General features: G+C 42.9%; 1 protein-coding gene across 8 annotated transcripts in view; it reads right to left on the bottom strand.

The window, feature by feature from the left end:
- Positions 1-24,816, bottom strand: part of LOC139764080 (uncharacterized) — a 671,778-nt gene that overhangs the window by 256,961 nt on the left and 390,001 nt on the right. The gene's annotated exons all lie outside the window — the stretch shown is intronic.

Raw genomic sequence — 24,816 nt, 5'->3', positions numbered from 1 at the left:
CAGTAGGGTTGAGGGTCAAGTCAATTGGGAGGTGAGTTTGAATGGAGAAAAACTGGAGGAAGTAAAGTGTTTTAGATATCTGGGAGTGGATCTGGCAGCGGATGGAACCATGGAAGCGGAAGTGGATCATAGGGTGGGGGAGGGGGCGAAAATTCTGGGAGCCTTGAAGAATGTGTGGAAGTCGAGAACATTATCTCGGAAAGCAAAAATGGGTATGTTTGAAGGAATAGTGGTTCCAACAATGTTGTATGGTCGCGAGGCGTGGGCTATGGATAGAGTGGTGCGCAGGAGGATGGATGTGCTGGAAATGAGATGTTTGAGGACAATGTGTGGTGTGAGGTGGTTTGATCGAGTAAGTAACGTAAGGGTAAGAGAGATGTGTGGAAATAAAAAGAGCGTGGTTGAGAGAGCAGAAGAGGGTGTTTTGAAATGGTTTGGGCACATGGAGAGAATGAGTGAGGAAAGATTGACCAAGAGGATATATGTGTCGGAGGTGGAGTGAACGAGGAGAAGAGGGAGACCAAATTGGAGGTGGAAAGATGGAGTGAAAAAGATTTTGTGTGATCGGGGCCTGAACATGCAGGAGGGTGAAAGGAGGGCAAGGAATAGAGTGAATTGGAGCGATGTGGTATACCGGGGTTGACGTGCTGTCAGTGGATTGAATCAAGGCATGTGAAGCGTCTGGGGTAAACCATGGAAAGCTGTGTAGGTATGTATATTTGCGTGTGTGGACGTATGTATATACATGTTTATGGGGGTGGGTTGGGCCATTTCTTTCGTCTGTTTCCTTGCGCTACCTCGCAAACGCGGGAGACAGCGACAAAGCAAAAAAAAAAAGAAAGAAAATAATGTATATATATATATATATATATATATATATATATATATATATATATATATATATATATATATATATATTTCTTTTTCTTTCATACTATTCGCCATTTCCCGCGTTAGCGAGGTAGCATTAAGAACAGACGACTGGGCCTTTGAGGATATATCCTCACCTGGCCGCCTTCTCTGGTCCTTCTTTTGGAAAATTAGAAAAAAATATAAAACGAGAGGGGAGGATTTCCAGCCCGTCCGCTCCTTCCCCTTTTAGTCGTCTTCTACGACACGCAGGGAATACGTGGGAAGTATTCTTTCTCCCCTATCCCCAGGGATAATATGTATATATATATATATATATATATATATATATATATATATATATATATATATATATATATATATATATATATATATATATATTCATTTTCTTTTATTTTGCTTTGTCGCTGTCTCCCGCGTTTGCGAGGTGGAAACAGACGAAAGAAATGGCCCAACCCACCCCCATACACATGTATATACTTACACGTCCACATACCTATACATCTCAATGTACTCATATATATACACACACAGACACATACATGTATACACATGTACATAATTCATACTGTCTGCCTTTATTTATTCCCATCGCCACCTCGCCACACATGGAATAACATCCCCCTCCCCCCTCATGAGTGCGAGGTAGCGCTAGGAAAAGACAACAAAGTACCCAGTCGTTCACACTCAGTCTCTAGCTGTCATGTAATAATGCCCGAAACCGCAGCTCCCTTTCCACATCCAGGCCCCACAGAACTTTCCATGGTTTACCCCAGACGCTTCACATGCCCTGATTCAACCCATTGACAGCACGTCGACCCCGGCATACCACATTGATCCAATTCACTCTATTCCTTGCCCGCCTTTCACCCTCCTGCATGTTCAGACCCCGATCACTCAGAATCTTTTTTCCTCCATCTTTCCACCTCCAATTTGGTCTCCCACTTCTCCTCGTTCCCTCCACCTCCGACACATATATCCTCTTGGTCAATCTTTCCTCACTCATTCTCTCCATGAGCCCAAACCATTTCAAAACTCCCTCTTCTGCTATCTCAACCACGCTCTTTTTATTTCCACACATCTCTCTTACCCTTACATTACTTACTAGATCAACCACCTCACACCACACATTGTCCTCAAACATCTCATTTCCAGCACATCCACCCTCCTGCGCACAACTCTATCCATAGCCCACGCCTCGCAAACATACAACATTGTTGGAACCACTATTCCTTCAAACATACCCATTTTTGCTTTCCGAGATAATGTTCTCGACTTCCAAGCATTCTTCAAGGCTCCCAGGATTTTGGCCCCCTCCCCTACCCTGGGATTCACTTCCGCTTCCATGGTTCCTTCCGCTGCCAGACCCACTCCCAGATATCTAAAACACTTTACTTCCTCCAGTTTTTCTCCATTCAAACTTACCTCCCAATTGTCTTGACCCTCAACCCTACTGTACCTAATAACCTTGCTCTTATTCACATTTACTCCTAACTTTCTTCTTTCACACACTTTACCAAACTCAGTCACCAGCTTCTGCAATTTCTCACATGAATCAGCTACCAGCGCTGTATCATCAGCGAACAACAACTGACTCACTTCCCAAGCTCTGTCATACACAACAGACTGCATACTTGCCCCTCTTTCCAAAACTCTTGCATTCACCTCCTTAACAACCCCATCCATAAACAAATCAATATATATATATATATATATATATATATATATATATATATATATATATATATATATATATATATATACATATATATATATATATATATTTATTTATCATACATTGTCGCTGTCTCCCGCGTTAGCGAGGTAGCGCTAGGGAAAGACAACAAAGGCCACATTCGTTCACACTCAATCTCTAGCTGTCATGCATAATACACCGAAACCACAGCTCTCTTTCCACATCAGGTCCCACAAAACTTTCCATGGTTTATTCCAGACGCTTCACATGCCCTGGTTCAGTCCACTGACCACGTCGACGCCGGTATACCACATCGTTCCAATTCACTCTATTCCTTGCACGTCTTTCACCCTCCTGCATGTTCGGGCCCCGATCACTCAAAATCTTTTTCACTCCATCTTTCCACCTCCAATTTGGTCTCCCACTTCTCCTCGTTCCTTCCACCTCTGACACATATATCCTCTTGGTCAATCTTTCCTCACTCATTGTCTCTATGTGACTAAACCATTTTAAAACACCCTCTTCTGCTTTCTCAACCACACTCTTTTTATCAAAACACATCTCTCTTACCCTTCCATTACCTACTCGATCAAACCACCTCACACCACATATTGTCCTCAAACATCTCATTTCCAGCACATCCACCCTCCTCCGCACAACTCTATCTATATCCCACGCCTCGTAACCATGTAATATTGTTGGAACCAGTATTCCTTCAAACATGCCCATTTTTGCTTTCCAAGATAATGTTCTCGACTTCCACACATTTTTCAACGCTCCAACCGTATGAATCACTTCCGCTTCCATGGTTCCATCCGCTGCCAAATCCACTCCCAGATATCTAAAACACTTCACTCCCTCCAGTTTTTCTCCATTCAAACTTACCTTCCAATTGACTTGTCCCTCAACCCTACTGTACCTAATAATCTTGCTCTTATTCACATTTACCCTCAGCTTTCTTCTTTCACATACTTTACCAAACTCAGTCACCAGCTTCTGCAGTTTCTCACCCGAATCAGCCACTAGCGCTGTATCATGAGCGAACAACAACTGACTCACTTCCCAAGCCCTCTCATCCACAACAGACTGCATACTTGCCCCTCTTTCCAAAACTCTTGCATTCACCTCCCTAACAACCTCATCCATAAACAAATTGAATAACCATGGAGACATCACGCACCCCTGCCGTACCCCAACATTCACTGGGAAGTAATCACTTTCCTGTCTTCCTACTCGTACACATGCCTTACATAGTCGATAAAAACTTTTCACTGCTTCTAGCAACTTAACTCCCACACCATATACTCTTAATACCTTCCACAGAGCACCTCTATCAACTCTATCATATGACATCTCCAGATCCAAAAATTCTACATACAAATCGATCTGTGTTTCTAAGTATTTCTCACATACATTCTTCAAAGCAAACGCCTGAGCCACACATCCTCTATCACTACTGAAACCACACTGCTCCTCCCCAGTCTGTACATGCCTTCGCCCTCTAAATCAATACCCTCCCACACAATTTTCCAGGAATACTCAACAAACATATGCCTTTGTATACAGACAGACGGATAGATAGATAGATAGATAGAGAGAGAGAGAGAGAGAGAGAGAGAGAGAGAGAGAGAGAGAGAGAGAGAGAGAGAGAGAGAGAGAGAGAGAGAGAGAGAGAGAGAGAGAGAGAGAGAGAGAGAATACTTGCATACATGGTTTGAAAATTTTTATATTCGTTTGGGCAACATTTCGTTCATCACCAGATGAGCTTCAGCCGTAAGCAGGTTTACCGAGTATATATCGACGTTACCATATCTCAGCAGAGTTGAGACTACTGAGAAGTGTTGGTTAGATTTCATGTGAAAAAAGCGGAGGACAGCCTCTTTTATGAAACACCTGAGGCAAAGGAAAACGAATTTGTGAACGGAAATAACAAGAATGCAATTAGTAAAAATTCAGGTGATACTCGGCGCTACACACCCCCTCCTGCCCGCCAGTCGTGATCACCATGAGACAATTCAGTTCGGTGTCATAATTTTATTTACCGCCTCACCTGATATGGCGCGGACGAGACGCTATCATGGGAGAGCCCCACTCCTTAAAATGTCTCGGACGCTCGACAACCTCCCACGCGAATTTACACATTCTTCACTTTGAAACTAAATTTGTTTCCTCTGTGAGTTGCTTCTTGTATGTATGGGAAATGTCACTATAGAAATGATTAATTTTTCTGATACAATATGGGTTGTGGTGTAAAGGAGGCGCAAGTGATTGTGGAGGTGCAGGTGTGGTAGTGGTAGTGAGGGTGGTAGAGGCGGCGTTGGTAATAGTTAGTGGTTGAGTGGTTCTGCTATTAAAACCCGGAATCAGCCAGAACCAGTTTTGAAGAGTCAGAACCCGTTGCACCAAAGCAGAGTAGGTGGAGTTTTTTTTTTTTTTTTTTCATAAATATACCTAGTTTTCCCTAAACATTTCAGTCAAAACTAGTTTCAACAACTGCTTTGTTTGAGAGAACTAACCTAACCTAAATTAACCTAACCTAACCTAACCTAACCTAACCTAACCTAACCCAACCTAACCTAACCAACCTAACCTAACCATCCCAACCTAACCTAACCTACCCTAACCCAACCTAACCTAACCTAACCGTAACCAACCCAACCTAACCTAACCTACCCTAACCCAACCTAACCTAACCTAACCGTAACCAACCCAACCTAACCTAACCTACCCTAACCCAACCTAACCTAACCTAACCGTAACCAACCCAACCTAACCTAACCTACCCTAACCCAACCTAACCTAACCTTACCTAACCTAACCATAACCTAACCTAACTTGACCTGGCCTAACCTTTACAATCTTGACATTTCGTATTTGCCCCAACATTCTTAGGTGCAAAGGGCTCTGACTGATTATGGGTTTTAACTGCAATATAGGGAATGGTGCTCGAGTTGCTGGAGGAAACGCTGCTGGCTGTTGTGGTGCTGTTGTTGTAGGAGGCAACAGTGGTGTTGGTGGGGTTCCAAGGTGGAGGTGGTGGCAGAGACAGTGTTGGTGGCGACGGTGGTAAAAACAGCAGTGGTGGTGAGGGTGGGAAGAAAACATTTGGGAGGTGGTCGTGTTGATGGTGTCATCACTGTGATGGGACAACGTCTCGTGTCTACACCATCAGGTCAGGGGTCAGAGTGGAGGTCACTACGATTAAGGAAAAGCGAGAAAGAATGGAGCACTTGAAGTGGTTCGTGATAAGCATGTTGGGGAGAGGAGGGCCGGGCGAACGATGATGGAGGCGGGTCTGAGTTGCCTCCCATCTCTTCCACGATGACCTGGCCCAACATACACACAAGGAAACCAAGACAAAGAAAAGGCTGTACAGGTTATAAAAGGCTAACACATACTTTCCAGTGTCACCTGACCCACATATTTGGCTGTTGAAAAATTATGAGCTTTACGTACGGAGAACAAGTGAGACAGAGAACAAATGGAAAGATTCATGAATGGACTTGACAGTATGTTATTGTCTAACTGGCTCATTCAACCAGCGATATCATGATGAGTAAACGGTGAGCAAATTGGTTGGTGATATTTACTGGCACGATTTGCATGGTACCAGTGGGTGAAATGGATGGTTAGCGGGACAGATATCCTTTGCGTAACCAATTAACTAGAGCGTTTATGGAAGAATATCCCAATCTCGTGCTTTACAGAATCATAACCAAAATAACTATGTTCCCCTGAAGACATAGGTGGTAGTGTGTGTGTGTGTGTGTGTGTGTGTGTGTGTGTGTCGTGGAATCCACGGCCAAATTAGCGTCCACCTCGATCAAGAACCGTTCAAGGGCAGCATGAGGGATCTGAGCTGCCGTGCTATAGGCTTCTCAACACCCGACATGGTCATGATGAGAGAGCCGTAGTAACGCAGGCTGTAATGTGAGGTCAGGATGTACCGAAGGTAAAGGCAGCGTCTGCGGCTGAGATTAACAAGTCTGCCACAAGTGAACGTTCAAGGACAGTGTTATACACATACCTTAAGCATAATCAACTAATAAGGAGGATCGAGGCAAATATTTTCCCTGTTTGTTTCAAAAACGTCAAGTGGTCGAAGCTGGCCAAAATGTCGAGGGGTACAGAACACAGTGGGCATCTGTAGTAAGATGGTAGGATCGTTAGAGCCAGTCTGTATGTTTGGACTCATAATACTAATCAGTAGTACCAGAACAGCTGGACAAGTGAGTGTTGCGAGAGGTTGTGGAGTCAGTAGCAATGGTGTCTACGGTGACCAAAAGGGTAGGCTGACAAGAGGCCAGACGCTCAATCGGGTGGGTGGCTGACGATTCAGTGTGGAATTTTGCTGCAAGCCGAGTGAGAAAGAGGAGGATGAGCGAGGCTTCACGACCTAGTAGTTTTATGGGGGTCAGGTTCAACAGCACTGGATCACCTGAGGACTACGACCGTGTTATTAACACCTAATTCGACAGCAGAGGAGACACTAACAAAAAAAATGAAATGGAAGGCAAACCGGTCCACCACCACCAATACTTGCCAGAGGGCATACTAAAAACCTCAATTCAGTGATCCTACCAGTCAAAGTGCATCTTCTTCATAGCTCCCATTCACTTTGAGGCTCCAGTGTTGCCTGTTCCGACTCAAAGCTAATGCAAACTTGAAGACGAACCCAGAGAGAGAGAGAGAGAGAGAGAGAGAGAGAGAGAGAGAGAGAGAGAGAGAGAGAGAGAGAGAGAGAGAGAGAGGCAAAAAAAAAGGGTACTCAGGATGCTGAACTCTTGTTTTTGCTCATCCTTTCAACGTGATACCCGCTCGGCCATGATACGAAGGTGGATCATTTCAGACGGTAAGCGACGCAGGAGTGTGAGGAGTTGGTATGTGGGGTAATGGCGGGAACAGACAAGGGAAGCCTCACGGAGACAGAACGTAAATGTGTGATGTGATGATCCAACACAGGGAAAAAAAAAATCGTTTCCCTTCGGCGAAAAGTCTTATCAACGGCTAACAAATTCACGAACTATCAGTTACTGAATGATGAATTAGATGCAATGCTAGAAACATAAACAAATAAAACGTTTTGATACATCGCAAACAGAAAGATGTAAATGAAAATGATGCTACCTAGATCAAACATGGCATGAGAGTTACCGCCACACACTGGGGGCCATCGAGATACAACACTGCCCTGTACGTTGACAGCTCGACGTCATCTCCTCAGTAGGTCCCACAGGATCGAAACCCAAGACAAGGTATTGAATTTCATGGTACAATCGTGTTAAAAATACAATAAAGAAACGGGACGCGGGATCTTCCTCTGCCCTGACCTTCCTCGCCTAAGTTAAAGTCTGCACTTGTAAAATGCACAACACCTAACTCTGCAACCTTCACAGTTCTACCCTACAGCCTGCACCACCAAGCAACGTGCCAGCCTGTCCTCTCCCTAGTCATCAAGTTGCACTCTGCTGCCACACGGATTTATGGTAATACGCCTGTGTTCCTTGATGCACTACCACAAACAATTATCTCTTTCTGTGGGTTGCAGAGCTGGCGGTGGCATGTCAGCAGCAGTTACACCTGACGGCGATAATGACCGATGAGAATCTTTGAAGGAAATCAATCATATTCTCTCACCGTCAGGTAACAATGACATTATCAATACTGCAAAATTTGTATCAATGATATATGGACAAAAATCACGATAAGATAAAGCATATATATATATATATATATATATATATATATATATATATATATATATATATATATATATATATGTATAAGGAAACGTGTCTGAAATTTGAATTTTTGGCAATTGTTTATGTACGGTGTTTAAATGATCCAGCAGCTAGTCAGACGGAAATACTTTCTCGAATGCTATTGTACAGAATCGCAACCACAACGGATATATGTATGTAAAGAATTCATGTAAAAGGAAAGAGATGATGCCTGATAAGTGAGAGAAAATAATTGCTAATTAAAAAGCTGGCACGTATGAGACTGTCCAGGAGTTCGACCCTCTCTCCAGCGGGAACCAAATCCTCCAACCCACTTTAATACGATTTCATTTGTTTGAAGTTTCTAGGTTTATAACGACATTTTCTTTTTACGATAAGCTGCAGCTAATATATTCAGAAGGGAAAAATGATTCTATAAATGGAGCCTACGACATAGAAAAAAAGATCAACGTAGGCAAGAAATAAGAAGTTACATGGCTTATTTTTAGACCGTCGCAACGTTCATGCAAGTAATCATCATAGTATGTGACGGTGGCAACTGGCTGAATGATGCCTGATGCGGGAACAATGAACTACTTGGCTCAAGAAAATCAAAGATGCGAGAGGCCTGGCCGCTCGCACACTGTCCTAGACTTCGCCTTGCATTTCAGTCCATCTATATGACGTAGGCCGTGATTTTCGTTGACTATCACTGTGACTCGCAAATGACTTCCAACACGTGCTCTGGAAATAAAACTTGTGATGGAAACAAATAAGACAAACAAAGCCTTTAAAACTTAATGGAAAAAAAAAGTTACTGGTGATAATATCTGGTAACTGCACACGAAGGCTTAAGGAAGTAACCTTAATATTTTCCGTTAAGTACAAATAGTAATAATCAAAGTAGTTTCTTCCAGGTGCACTAGTAAGTCCAAATAAAATTAGGTACATAGTGCCGTTGATGCTGCTGCTGCAGTGTCACACCTAATCCAACTCCCACACATTAGCTTCCTTGATCTTTGCTTATAAAGACAATGTTTACATAAACGATCAATATATGCCTTTTCATGACAAAACACATCATCTTGAATACATGCTTCTGACATTTTTTTGTCTTTGAAAGTTACTCTCGTTTATGTGTTAGGTAATCCCCATCATCTCTTCCCCCTTCCCCCTCCCCTTAAGCCTCTGATCCGACCTGGGTTAGGTTGGCCCCACCTACGTGTCGCGGTACGACAACTTCTCTTCCGCCACGGCTGAGTGCGCTCCAAACCTGCCAAGTATATCAAGAAGAAGAAGAAAAAAAAGACCACTTTTGTTAGTGCCATTATGACCGTCTGTGTTGGGAGCGTATTTCGCTCTAGATGATAACTTGACAGATTTATATACCTTTTTTACTGCACTATCTTGAGATTAACTTACTCTCGTCATTTAGTAAAGAAATCATGATTTGCAACATGAGTTGATACGTTTCGGACGCGGAATTTAGAGCGTGTTAAACATGGCTAACTGTAGTGAGCCACCAGAGCGACGCCCTGTCCAGTCTACTCGCCACGACATTCATTGATACAGGCCCGCAAGGCGTAGGTAGACCGCAATACATCATAATGGTAACCAACAACATAAGTGGCACTTTTATAACAGTATTTCAGGGAAATAAGAACACCGCTGGTCTGCACACCGCGCAACCTGAGAACACAAATCCTGGTCAGGTATAAACTATCTATTTATCACGTCTTTCACTTCACACTGTAGTGAGATTTTCTCCTTTTTTTTTAGTGAATATTTTGATTTACTGTTAATCAATTTCACAATGTAAACTAATAAGGCCTTAGCTGATAGCAATCCTCGCGCCATCATAGTCGCACACACACACACACACACACACACACACACAGTCTTCTTGCAACAGCATTTCTATTTTCTCTTAACAAATTTATCCTGTTGGGACTAGCGGGGGTGCATAATGCGGTGAGACACGCCGGCGCGGTTTTAAAAGTCTTATTTCATGGTTAATGTTATATTCCAAAAGAGGAACAGCCAAGGTACAATCCACCGCGAGGAGAGACCTGGGACACAACACAGGCACATCCAGGCCCACCAATCAAGCTGGGTGGAAAAATAATGCTTTACTCTGACCACAACACCTTCCCTTGTTCCCGCTGACACTCAAGAGTTCTGGTCTTGCAACTGAAATTCAACTTCACCACTAACGAACGAGATATGTCAATGAAGTTGTTACGTTTCTGGAAATTGCATCAAAATTCATTGGCAGCCTAGAGTCGAGCGCATAGGTTCGAATCCTGGTTGCAGAAGTCTGTCCATAGCCAACCTAGCACTTCATCCACCGCAAGTGGTTGATCGATAAAATGGGTATCTGGCTCAGACGAAGAATGGGCAGATTAGAAAGAGTAGTGAGTGGTGGAATGAAGAAGTAAGATTGTCAGTGAAAGAAAAGAGAGAGGAGTATGGACGATTTTAGCACGAAGTAGTGCAAATGATTGGGAGATGTATAAATGAAAGCGGCAGGAGGTCAAGAGAAAGGTGCAAGAGATGAAAAAGAAGGCAAATGAGAGTTGGGGTAAGAGAATATCATTAAATTTTAGGGAGAAGAAAAGGAAGTTTTGGAAGGTGGTAAATAAAGTGCGTAAGACAAGAGAACAAATGGGAGTCGGTGAAGGGGAAGTAATAACAAGTAGTGATGAAGTAAGAAGGAGATGGAGTGAGTATTTTGAAGGTTTGTTGAATGTCGATGATAGAGTGGCAGATACAGGGTGTTTTGGTCGAGGTGGTGTGCGAAGTGAGGGGGTCAGGGAGAATGGTTTGGTAAACAGAGAAGAGGTGGTGAAGCTTTGCGGAAGATGAAAGCCGGCAAGGCGGCTGGCTTGGATGGTATTGCAGTGGAATTTATTAAAAAGGGTGTGACTATGTTGTTGATTGGTTGGTAAGGATATTCAATGTACGTATGGATCATGGTAAAGTGCCTAAGGATTGGCGGAATGCATGCATAGTCCCATTGTATAAAGGGAAAGGGGATAAAGGTGTGTTCAAATTACAGACGCATATGTTTGTTGAGTATTTCTGGGAAATTATATGGGAGGGTATTGATTGAGAGGATAAAGGTACAGAAAATACCTTGGATCTAAGTTAAAGTACCCTAGATCTTTCATTGATAAATCCCTAAGTTAGCAAAGAAATCATTTTATAGACGTGAGCCCAAACCTCCCATTGACACCAAGAATCTTTTAGTTCTCCCTTTTACTAATAATTTTACTTTACTTCCCATGTTGCTTAAATCCTTTAATGTAAATGTTGCCTTCAGCAACAATAATACTATAAAGAATATCTTAATCAGGAACTCACCAGAAAATTCTCCTGGGTACATCTATAAAGTGCCATGTAGAAATTGTGATAAGTTTTATGTTGGGCAGACTGGTAAGGATCTTTCTGTTAGACTTAAGCAACATAACTATAGTATAAGAACAGGACAAGAATCAAATGCCTTGCTTAATCATATTAAAAACTATGATCATTGTATTGACTGGAGTAATGCCATCTCAGTTATTAGCTCTAACTCTATTACCACGAGAAATATCATTGACTCTTCTATTATTAGATACACAAAGAATTATAATCTTAATATTAGCGATGGTTTATAAAATTGGATAACTTTATTGTTGATAAAATTTGTAAAATAATAAGTTTATGAACGCTCGTTGCCTGTCTTGGACAATTGCATGTTTACCAAGTGGCGTCCTAGCTACGTCTCTTCGTTGTATATCATTTTCCCCGCGGACTCTTAAGAATATACTTGATCACGCGCAAAATTGTGATCCTTTCCAATATATATATATATATATATATATATATATATATATATATATATATATATATATATAGGCGCTTTACCATGATCCTTACATACATTGAGTATCCTTACCAACCAATCAACAACATAGTCACACCCTTTTTAATAAATTCCACTGCAATGTATATATATATATATATATATATATATATATATATATATATATATATATATATATATATATATATATATATATAATTTTTTTACTTTAATTTTGCTTTGTCGCTGTCTCCCGCATTAGCGAGGTAGCCCAAGAAAACAGACGAAAGAAATGGCCCAACCCACCCACATACACATGTATACACATACACGTCCACACACGCAAATATACATACCTATACATCTCAACGTATACATATGTATACACACAGAGACATATACATATATACACATGTACATAATTCATACTGTCTGCCTTTATTCATTCCCATCCCCACCCTGCCATACATGAAATAACAACCCTCCCCCCTTATGTGTGCGAGGTAGCGCTAGGAAGACAACAAGGCCCCATTCGTTCACACTCAGTCTCTGGCTATCATGTAATAATGCACCGAAACCACAGCTCCCTTTCCACATCCAGGCCCCACAGAACTTTCCATGGTTTACCCCAGACGCTTCACATGCCCTGGTTCAATCCATTGACAGCACGTCGACCCGGTATACCACATCGTTCCAATTCACTCTATTCCTTGCACGCCTTTCACACTCCTGCATGTTCAGGCCCCGATCACTCAAAATCTTTTTCACTCCATCTCTCCACCTCCAATTTGGTCTCCCACTTCTCGTTCCCTCCACCTTTGACACATATATCATCTTGGTCAATCTTTCCTCACTCATTCTCTTCATGTGACCAAACCATTTCAAAACACGCTCTTCTGCTCTCTCAACCACACTCTTTTTATTACCACACATCTCTCTTACCCTATCATTACTTACTCAATCAAACCCCCTCACACCACATATTGTCCTGAAACATCTCATTTCCATCACATCCACCCACCTCCGCACAGCTCTATCCATAGCCCACGCCTCGCAACCATACAACATTGTTGGAACCACTATTCCTTCAAACATTTCCATTTTTGCTTTCCGAGATAACGTTCTCGACTTCCACACATTCTTCAACGCTCCCAGAACCTTCCCCCCTCCCCCACCCTATGATTCACTTTCGCATCCATGGTTCCATCCGCTGCCAAATCCACTCCCAGATATCTAAAACACTTTACTTCCTCCAGTTTTTCTCCATTCAAACTTACCTCCCAATTGACTTGACCCTCAATCCTACTGTACCTAACAACCTTGGTCTTCTTTCACACACTTTACCAGACTCAGTCACCAGCTTCGGCAGTTTCTCACATGAATCAGCCACCAGCGCTGTATCATCAGCGAACAACACCTGACTCACTTCCCAAGCTCTCTCATCCACATCAGACTGCATACTTGCCCCTCTTTCCAAAACTCTTGCATTCACCTCCCTAACAATCCCATCCATAAACAAATTAATCAACCATGGAGACATAAAACACCCCTGCCGTAAACCTACATTCACTGAGAACCAATCACTTTCCCCTCTTCCTACACGGACACATGCCTTACATCCTCGATAAAAACTTTTCACTGCTTCTAACAACTTGCTTCGCACACCATATACTCTTAATACCTTCCACAGAGCATCTTTATCAACTCTATCATATGCTTTCTCCAGATCCATAAATGCTACATACAAATCCATTTGCTTTTCTAAGTATTTCTCACATACATTCTTCAAAGCAAACACCTGATCCACACATCCTCTACCACTTCTGAAACCACACTGCTCTTCCCCAATCTGATGCTCTGTACATGCCTTCACCCTCTCAATTAATACCCTCCCATATAATTTACCATGAGTACTCAACAAACTTATACCTCTGTAATTTGAGCATTCATCCTTCGTCCCCTTTGTTTTTGTACAATGGCACTATGCAAGCATTCCGCCAATCCTCAGGCACCTCACCATGAATCATGCATACATCAAATAACCTTACCAACCAGTCAACAATACAGTCACCCCCTTTTTTAATAAATTCCACTGCAATACCATCCAAACCCGCTGCCTTGCCGTCTTTCGTCTTCCGCAAAGCTTTTACTACCTCTTCTCTGTTTACCAAATCATTTTCCCTAACCCTCTTACTTTGCACACCATCTCGACCAAAACACCCTATATCTGCCACTCTATCATCAAACACATTCAACAAACCTTCAAAATACTCACTCCATCTCCTTCTCACATCACCACTACTTGTTATTACCTCTCCATTAGCCCCCTTCACTGAAAGTTCCCATTTGTTCCCTTCTCTTACGCACTATATTTACCTCCTTCCAAAACATCTTTTTATTCTCCCTAAAATTTAATGATAATCTCTCACCCTAACTCTCATTTGCCCTCTTTTTCACTTCTTGCACCTTTCTCTTGACCTCCTGCCTCTTTCTTTTACACATCTCCCACTCATTTGCATTTTTTCCCTGCAAAAATCGTCCAAATGCCTCTCTCTTCTCTTTCACTAATAATCTTACTTCTTCATCCCACCACTCACTACCCTTTCTAATCTGCCCACCTCCCACGCTTCTCATGCCACAAGCAACTTTTGCACAAGCCATCACTGCTTCCCTAAATACATCCCATTCCTCCCCCACTCCCCTTACCTCCTCTGTTCTCACCTTTTTCCATTCGGTACTCAGTCTCTCCTGCTACTTCCTCAAACAAGTCTCCTTCCCAAGCTCGCTTACTCTCACCACTCTCTTCACCCCAACATTCTCTCTTCTTTTCTGAAAACCTCTACAAATCTTCACCTTCGCCTCCACAAGATAATGATTAGACATCCCTCCAGTTGCACCTCTCGGCACATTAACATCCAAAAGTGTCTCTTTTGCGCGCCTATCAATTACCACATAATCCAATAACGTTCTCTGGCCATCTCTCCCACTTACATACGTATGCTTATGTATATCTCTCTTTTTAAACGAGGTATTCCCAATCACCAGTCCTTTTTCAGCACATAAATCTACAAGCTCTTCACCATTTCCATTTACAACACTGAACACCCAATGTATACCAATTATTCCCCCAACTGCCACATTACTCACCTTTGCATTCAAATCATCCATCACTATAACCCGGTCTCGTGCATGAAAACCACTAACACACTCATTCAGCTGCTCCCAAAACACTTGCCTCTCATGATCTTTCTTCTCATGCCCAGGTGCATATGCACCAATAATCACCCATCTCTCTCCATCCACTTTCAGTTTTACCCATATCAATCTAGAGTTTACTTTCTTACACTCTATCACATACTCCCACAACTCCTGTTACAGGAGTAGTGCTACTCCTTCCCTTGCTCTTGTCCTCTCACTAACCCCTGACTTTACTCCCAAGACATTCCCAAACCAGTCTTCCCCTTTACCCTTGAGCTTCGTTTCACTCAGAGCCAAAACATCCAGGTTCCTTTCCTCAAACACACTACCTATCTCTCCTTTTTTCTCATCTTGGTTACATCCACACACATTTAGACACCCCAATCTGAGCCTTCGAGGGGGATGAGCACTCCCCGCGTGACTCCTTCTTCTGTTTCCCCTTTTAGAAAGTTAAAATACAAGGAGGGGAGGGTTTCTAGCCCCCCGCTCCCGTCCCCTTTAGTCGCCTTCTACGACACGTGAGGAATGCGTGGGAAGCATTCTTTCTCCCCTATCCCTAGGAAGTAGTGGTGATGTGAGAAGGAGATGGAGTGAGTATTTTGAAGGTTTGTTGAATGTGTTTGATGATAGAGTGGCAGATATAGGGTGTTTTGGTCGAGGTGGTGTGCAAAGTGAGAGGGTTAGGGAAAATGATTTGGTAAACAGAGAAGAGGTACTAAAAGCTTTGCGGAAGATGAAAGCCGGCAAGGCAGCGGGTTTGGATGGTATTGCAGTGGAATTTATTAAAAAAGGGGGTGACTGTATTGTTGACTGGTTGGTAAGGTTATTTAATGTATGTATGACTCATGGTGAGGTGCCTGAGGATTGGCGGAATGCGTGCATAGTGCCATTGTACAAAGGCAAAGGGGATAAGAGTGAGTGCTCAAATTACAGAGGTATAAGTTTGTTGAGTATTCCTGGTAAATTATATGGGAGGGTATTGATTGAGAGGGTGAAGGCATGTACAGAGCATCAGATTGGGGAAGAGCAGTGTGGTTTCAGAAGTGGTAGAGGATGTGTGGATCAGGTGTTTGCTTTGAAGAATGTATGTGAGAAATACTTAGAAAAGCAAATGGATTTGTATGTAGCATTTATGGATCTGGAGAAGGCATATGATAGAGTTGATAGAGATGCTCTGTGGAAGGTATTAAGAATATATGGTGTGGGAGGAAAGTTGTTAGAAGCAGTGAAAAGTTTTTATCGAGGATGTAAGGCATGTGTACGTGTAGGAAGAGAGGAAAGTGATTGGTTCTCAGTGAATGTAGGTTTGCGGCAGGGGTGTGTGATGTCTCCATGGTTGTTTAATTTGTTTATGGATGGGGTTGTTAGGGAGGTAAATGCAAGAGTTTTGGAAAGAGGGGCAAGTATGAAATCTGTTGTGGATGAGAGAGCTTGGGAAGTGAGTCAGTTGTTGTTCGCTGATGATACAGCGCTGGTGGCTGATTCATGTGAGAAACTGCAGAAGCTGGTGACTGAGTTTGGAAAAGTGTGTGGAAGAAGAAAGTTAAGAGTAAATGTGAATAAGAGCAAGGTTATTAGGTACAGTAGGGTTGAGGGTCAAGTCAATTGGGAGGTGAGTTTGAATGGAGAAAAACTGGAGGAAGTGAAGTGTTTTAGATATCTGGGAGTGGATCTGGCAGCGGATGGAAACATGGAAGCGGAAGTGGATCATAGGGTGGGGGAGGGGGCGAAAATCCTGGGGGCCTTGAAGAATGTGTGGAAGTCGAGAACATTATCTCGGAAAGCAAAAATGGGTATGTTTGAAGGAATGGTGGTTCCAACAATGTTGTATGGTTGCGAGGCGTGGGCTATGGATAGAGTTGTGCGCAGGAGGATGGATGTGCTGGAAATGAGATGTTTGAGGACAGTGTGTGGTGTGAGGTGGTTTGATCGAGTGAGTAACGTAAGGGTAAGAGAGATGTGTGGAAATAAAAAGAGCGTGGTTGAGAGAGCAGAAGAGGGTGTTTTGAAGTGGTTTGGGCACATGGAGAGGATGAGTGAGGAAAGATTGACCAAGAGGATATATGTGTCGGAGGTGGAGGGAGCAAGGAGAAGAGGGAGACCAAATTGGAGGTGGAAAGATGGAGTGAAAAAGATTTTGTGTGATCGGGACCTGAACATGCAGGAGGGTGAAAGGAGGGCAAGGAATAGAGTGAATTGGAGCGATGTGGTATACCGGGGTTGACGTGCTGTCAGTGGATTGAAGCAGGGCATGTGAAGCGTCTGGGGTAAACCATGGAAAGCTGTGTAGGTATGTATATTTGCGTGTGTGGACGTATGTATATACATGTGTATGGGGGGGGGGGGGGTTGGGCCATTTCTTTCGTCTGTTTCCTTGCGCTACCTCGCAAACGCGGGAGACAGCGACAAAGTATAATAAAAAAAGAAATATATATATATATATATATATATATATATATATATATATATATATATATATATATATATATATATAAGTTAAGCAATCTCAATCACGTAAATTCCTGAAGGCATCCATCCCCGTGTACTGAGAGTGAGCTTGCTCGTCTTTTCTATTTCTGTTTAAAAACCAAATTTTCCCTTCCTCTTGGAAACATGCATTGATACATCCCATCCCTAAGAAGGGTGACCGGTCTGACCCCTCTAACTATCGTCCTGTAGCTTTGACATCTACCATTTCCATCTACCATTTCCAAAGTCTTTGAATCCTTCCTCAACTCCCATATCCTTAAACACCTCGAAAATCACAGTTTTCTCTCAGATTATCAGTATAGCTTCCGTAAGGCGAGAGCCACTGGTGATATTCTTTCCTATCTTACTGATGTCTGGTAATCATCCCTGAAAAATCTGGGGGAGTCGCATGTAGTTGCCCTTGACATAGCTTATGTTTTTGACAGGGTCTCATCTTTAAGCTCCTTCTCATTTGGCTTCCCTACCTCGCTTTGCTCCTTGATATCTAGCTTCCTCTCCGGCTGACCTATCTCTGTTGTTGTAGATAAATCAGCATTCCCCCTACCCTTTTCTCCAACAACAGTAGTGTCCCTCAAGGATTTGTCCTGTCCCTACTTTTTTTCAACGATTTCCTCTCCTCCACAAATAATCCAATGTATTCATACGCTGACGACATGACATTGCATTCTTCACATCCTTCAATTCTGCTTCCTCTTCTCTCACTCGATCTGCATCTCGTTTCGACACAGCCTCCTCAATAAACTCAGACTTGGACAGGATATCTCAGTGGGGTAAGCAAATCTTTTTAAGTTTAATGCCTCCAGGACCCAATTTCTATCCATCTCTCCGTCGAAGACTTCTCACAACTCTCGTCTCTCCTTTGATGGTTCTGTAATTCCACCTCTTGACTCAGTGAAGATACTTGGTATTACTTTAACATCCACACTTTCTAAGAAACCCCACATTACGGGAATAGCTAAGTCTGCCTCTAAGAAACTGGGTGTCCTGTTGAGATGTCGAAACTTCTCTTCTGTTCGGTTGCTTCATATATACAAGGGATTAATTTGTCCTTGTATAGAGTACTGCTCTCACATTTGGGATGGTTCTAGTTCTGTATCTTTACTTGAGAGTTGAGTCGAAATATAAACAGTTCCAGACTAACTTCCAAACTTGACCCCCTTGCCATACGCCACTTTGGTTTTTGCTCCCGAGAGCTGGCTGCTTGTGTGCTATCACCACCAGCTAGACCATGCAATACTCGGCAAACTGCTGCATCATATGATTATTGTGAGGTCATCAGCAACTCAACGGTGGGCCGTTTTGATACTTGCTTCCCTACACGTCGATGCTTAGGAATCTACCTTCTCATGTCTTTCCCAATAACTATGACCTAGCACATTTCAAGACAGGTCTTTCACTTCTGAAAAATTCGTAAATACTTTCCCTTGTCTTTTATTTTTCCGTTTCATAATTCTCTCTATATTTCAATTAAGGCCTGGCCTTGATTTGGGCTTTTGTCCGTGAGTGGAGTCTTCAACATAAAGCAAAACCTAAACACTTACAATGTGGGGTAGAAAAAGTGATGATGGTGCCCCAGCTGCAGCCTCCAACTTGCTTCCTCTATTGACGTCATGTTTAAATCATGTGTTGATTTCTTTATGATTAATATTTATTCCTCACACGCGATAATAACACCTTAACTTGCATCTTGTCACCGCCATTACAAGTCTCTCGAGGGTAATTAAGGGGATAAGGTTGTGCCTAATGCCTGTGGCCCATCATGGGTAGATTATACTCGCCCGCTCACACTATCTCTAATTTGACATTCAAGTTATTCCTCGGGTCTCTGGCTTACCATACAAACCAGTCTGGCATTATCTGTTCTGCTTTATTTACGCGAAGCTCAGGGAATCGACAGTGATCGGTTTGTTCGTTCACTGACAGGTGCAGAAGGTTACTATTCCGTCGTACGATGTACGACTCAAACCTAATGACACATTTACCCCTTGAACACGACGATAAGACCCTTTAGTATGATAGGCTGGCCCTTGGATCACGCTGTCTTGCCCGTTAATCATACCGTCGTGCTCAAGGATCGTACCGTCGTGCTTAAGGGTCGTACCGTCGTGTTCAAGTGTCGTACCGTCGTATTCAAGGATCGTATCGTCGTGCTCAAGGGTTGTACCGTCGTGCTCATGAAATAAATATTAAACATAAAGAAATCAACACATGATTTAACATCTAAACATTTTCCACCAATGAACTTCTTGTGATAAATCTTGTCAAAAGAAAAAAAAAAAGCTATTTACACTAATTCCTATATTTCAGTTCTGTACGTCAACAGAAATAAGAATTTGTACCAGACTCTTCCAGGAAATCTGTGATCTCACCATCTGTGACTTGCCTTATATGCATTTCTCTGGTGTACAGAATTACCAGCTAGTGAGATATGTCCACTTTATTTGCGTAATCTCTTCACAGTTATTAAGTCTCAAAGGACTACACATTTCTTGAAAAACGTGAGCGCAAGAAGGGAACACTGCTTAGAGTCGTCCCGACAATACAAGTTCCTTTATCGGAAATCTAAGAATAGTGCATCATTTATTCCCTAACAAAACTTAATCTCCTTACGTCAACTTGATCTCATATGAATACCGAGTCTCAATATCAATGAATACTCTGTCAACTGAAGGAGGTACGGAATTTTATATCAGAGAACTGTGGCCATTAATGCAGCTTTCTTGCGCCATCTCGCACTAGGCTGGGAGCTCCTCGCGTGACTAGGCTGGGTCGCTCCTCCGCGTGGAGTGGGTTACCTTCCGAGTGAAATCATTTCTGGTGCTTCACCAACACTCCAGGGTGCCATTACACTGAACATCCTGTACTATGAAGATCGTCGCCTGCTGCCAGTGTCATCAGATAATCTATCTTAAAAATTTCATTCAGGTGAGGGTGCGCCCTCTGCTATCAGGTTAAGGGTTATCTTTTGCTGAAAGGTAAGGTAGGAGCCTTCGTTATCAGGTTAGGGTGGAACCTTTGCTGTCAGGTCAACAAAAGGCCTTCGCTATCAGGTCAACACAAATCCTTCACTATCAGGTCGCCAAGGAGCCTTCGTCATCAGGTCACCAGGGAGCCTCCGGAATCAGGTCATCACGGAGCCTTCGCTTCTCTAGGGAGAGTACTTTGTTCCCATTCTTATCTAGCCTGTTTGTTGATGCTTACTTCCAAGCGTTTTCTTTCGAGATTTAAGACAATGTTCCTGTATGTGATGACGCGATTCCAGAGCAGCAGTTGCCATGAGGTCTTATTACAGCAGAGTTACACAGGGTCTAGGGACGTTGGCTGATTTCTTGCAATGATTCTCAAGGTTCCTGTATGCAGCTAAAGCTTTACTTCTATGATTTGTTGACTATATAGTCTTCAGACTGCTGATGAAAACTTCAAGATCTTTCTCTTTCTGAACCTCTGAGAGAGAGAGAGAGAGAGAGAGAGAGAGAGAGAGAGAGAGAGAGAGAGAGAGAGAGAGAGAGAGAGAGAGAGAGAGAGAGAGAGAGAGAGACTCTTCCTTAAGTTTTATTTCATGTTCATAATGACATCGTAGAAAGAAGGCATGACACTGTGAGGGAGGTTGAGTGACCGTGAAGGTAGTATGAGGAACCTCTCTGTATGGCCGGGCCAGCCTAGCTGACAGCGACACACAACCTTAACCGTCTCTCGTCGCAACCTTTTCTCTCTATGGATTCCACTGTGGCTGCATTTGGTCCACGTCTCTCAAGCGGGGAAAAAATTGAGGTGCGCAAAGCGGATGCGCTGCTGGTCCATATGGGTTATGACGTCACGACATGCATAAACAAGATGTTGACACCCACTCTCAACGACCAATGTTAACGTTAACTGAATCTAAAATTATCGGTGAAGTTTGCAGGAGGAGATGACCAAGTTCAGTAGTGTTGGGGCGGTGTGTGGGTGAGGGCTTAAGTCCCAGAAATCGTCCCCTTAGCAAATACGACCAATCCCTCTAGGTCCGCAGTGGAACACACCTCGGTCGTTAACACTTCTCTTGGAAGGGTCAGGGTAAGGGAGGTGGTGCGTGAGTCTGTGCGTCTGTTTGAATAACGAGAGATATTATTCCATGATCTTGGTCATAAGTCCCATTAGCCGGGCAGCAGACACACCCCTGGACAAACAAAAGCAGTAACCAGTCTCATGTCGCACGGTCTAAAGGTCACCGAGTCAGCCACATGACAACAGGTAGTCATGGACCATGACGTGGTCACCAGACCACGTCATGGAGAGGGTTAGTGGCAGTCACATGTCAATAATGACATCATCACCATCATCATCATCATCACAACCAGATCAAGAAAATATTCTATTATCACCAATGGTGGTAATTAAGATCAGAACTCAATCAAGAATAAAGCTAAAGGAGTCTTATTCATATATCTATGCCTTTTAACCCCCTTTTTTTCTCTATATAAAGTTCTTATAGAGCGAAATGATGTTAGCGTAAGAGGCAGAGCGTAACGTTACGTCTATCACATGACAGCCACGGAAGTAGCCTATCAACCACCAAGACTGATGCGTCACACAAGCACTACAAAAAGTAGGTCTCTGACGTGGACCAGCAACCTCGCAGTCTCTGGTCTCTTGTTGCGGACCAGCAAATACGGCGTCTCTGGTCTCTACTGTGCGCTAACAACCACGACCCCTATGGTCTCGATAAGAACTTCCACGAGGATCAGTAAACATCTCTAACACATAAATCATACTTCGAAGTAAATACGCCTGACAACGAGACTTTCAATGATATTTCCTAGAATTATTTCTCTCACAAATGAAGCACTGTCTTAAACCGAGATCTGCAACTCGAAAAAAGTATTAAGTTAATCTTGAAAGTTTTGCAAGTTCTAGAGATATCTTAATTTCCCCTCCCCTCCATTAACATTATTCTATGACATGTCTTTGGGTTGGCAGAGGGATTCTTTAAGAAGAGGTATCAACACCCCGTCAGTCTTCATACACAGTGTCCAAGACTGTATGCGTGTTAATCACTCATATTCTGGCCAGAATATGAGTCTAACATTTGGTAACCTTGGAAATAATTTTCTCTTAAATATCTGCATCAAAGAAAACGGTACTGTATGGCAGACTCGTACATTTCGTTATCGCCTGATGCACAGTATTCATTTCTTACGTTCGTCACACTAGCTAGTATCCTCCGCTGTTTAGAAAACCAAGACAGAATCAAGGTATTCATCGAATCAAATCCCAATGAATTTATTACCTTTACGGGTCATCTGTTCCCGTACTGGATTCTGTGCAGAACAAACTCAGTGCCAAGCTTCTCCCTGCTGTCTTCTGCTTATCATCATCCTTAGTAACCCAACCCTCTTCACTGGTCAGGGACACAGATGGAATATCAATGCCCCGATCTGCGACCCTCGACGACCCCTCCCTCATATCGCCTTCCATCAAAAAAGAAACAGATTAGCCCAATAGCCGAAAAGGGAGCCGACCTTCTTTATTAATCCATCCACGTATGTGGCCTTTGCAAACATCTTGCCGAGGGTAATCCCTGCCTGGGTAAACACTCAACCGTTTAATGAGTGGTGTCGGTAAACACTGTACAAGAAACTCAAACATTTCCATCCGTCACGGTTACCATTACATGTAACGTGGACGCATCAAGATAAACATGCCGAGCCAGACCCACCCGCCTGAAAGCGACGTGGTGTCCTGAGTCCATCTTGTGCCAACAGCTGCACGGCTTCCCGCCATAAATGGAGGAGTTTCGGCGGGAAAACTGGGCTCGCAAGAGACATCCATCCTCCTGACGCTCTGGGCAGTTAGTCAACCATCAGCCAGCGATTGACCATTCATCCCTCAGAAGGGGAGGGGAGCGGGGGGGTGTCTCATATCCCCTGACCTTCATCACAGACGTTTTGGAGAAATGTATTTCATTTTCTCATTACATTTTTAAAACGCCAACTTCAAATTTTGTCAATAACCCATTACATAGAAGTTTCTCTTGAGTACAAAACTAACAATCTATATCATTATTATCATCATTAATATCGTTATTATCATTAAATATATATATATATATATATATATATATATATACGAACAAAGTGCATATGAACGCGCACCTTCATAGAACAATACAAACCTCCAGCAACCAGGATCGAACCCGGGACCCTTGTGCAACAGGCGGGAGCGATACCGCTAGGCTATGGTCGCCCCTAATAGGAAATAACTATTCGAATACTATGTACTCGAATACCCTTGCTCACTCTATTCCTTGCACGCCTTTCACCCTCCTACATGTTCAGGCCCCGATCACTCAAAATCTTTTTCAATCCATCTTTCCACCTCCAATTTTGTCTCCCACTTCTCCTCGTTCCCTCCACTTCTGACACATATATCGTCTTGATCAATCTTTCCTCACTCATTCTCTCCATGTGACCAAATCATTTCAAAACACCCTCTTCTGCTCTCTCAACCACACTCTTTTTATTACCACACATCTCTCTTACCCTATTATTACTTACTCGATCAAACCACCTCACACGACATATTGTCCTCAAACATCTTATTTTCAGCACATCCACCCTCCTGCGCACAACTCTATCCATAGCCCACGCCTCGCAACCATACAACATTGTTGGAACCACTATTCCTTCAAACATACCCATTTTTGCTTTCCGAGATAATTTTCTCGACTTCCACACATTCTTCAAGGCTCCCAGAATTTTCGCCCCCTCCCCCACCCTATGATTTACTTCCGCTTCCATGGTTCCATCCGCTGCCAAATCCACTCCCAGATATCAAAAACACTTCACTTCCTCCAGTTTTTCTCCATTCAAACTTACCTCCCAATTGACTTGACCCTCAACCCTACTGTACCTAATAACCTTGCTCTTATTCACATTTACTCTTAACTTTCTTCTTCCACACACTTTACCAACTCAGTCACCAGCTTCTGCAGTTTCTCACATGAATCAGCCACCAGT

This window comes from Panulirus ornatus, chromosome 48 (genome assembly GCF_036320965.1).
Source record: "Panulirus ornatus isolate Po-2019 chromosome 48, ASM3632096v1, whole genome shotgun sequence".
Taxonomy (NCBI): domain Eukaryota; kingdom Metazoa; phylum Arthropoda; class Malacostraca; order Decapoda; family Palinuridae; genus Panulirus; species Panulirus ornatus.
This window is presented reverse-complemented; position numbering and strand designations above follow the sequence as displayed.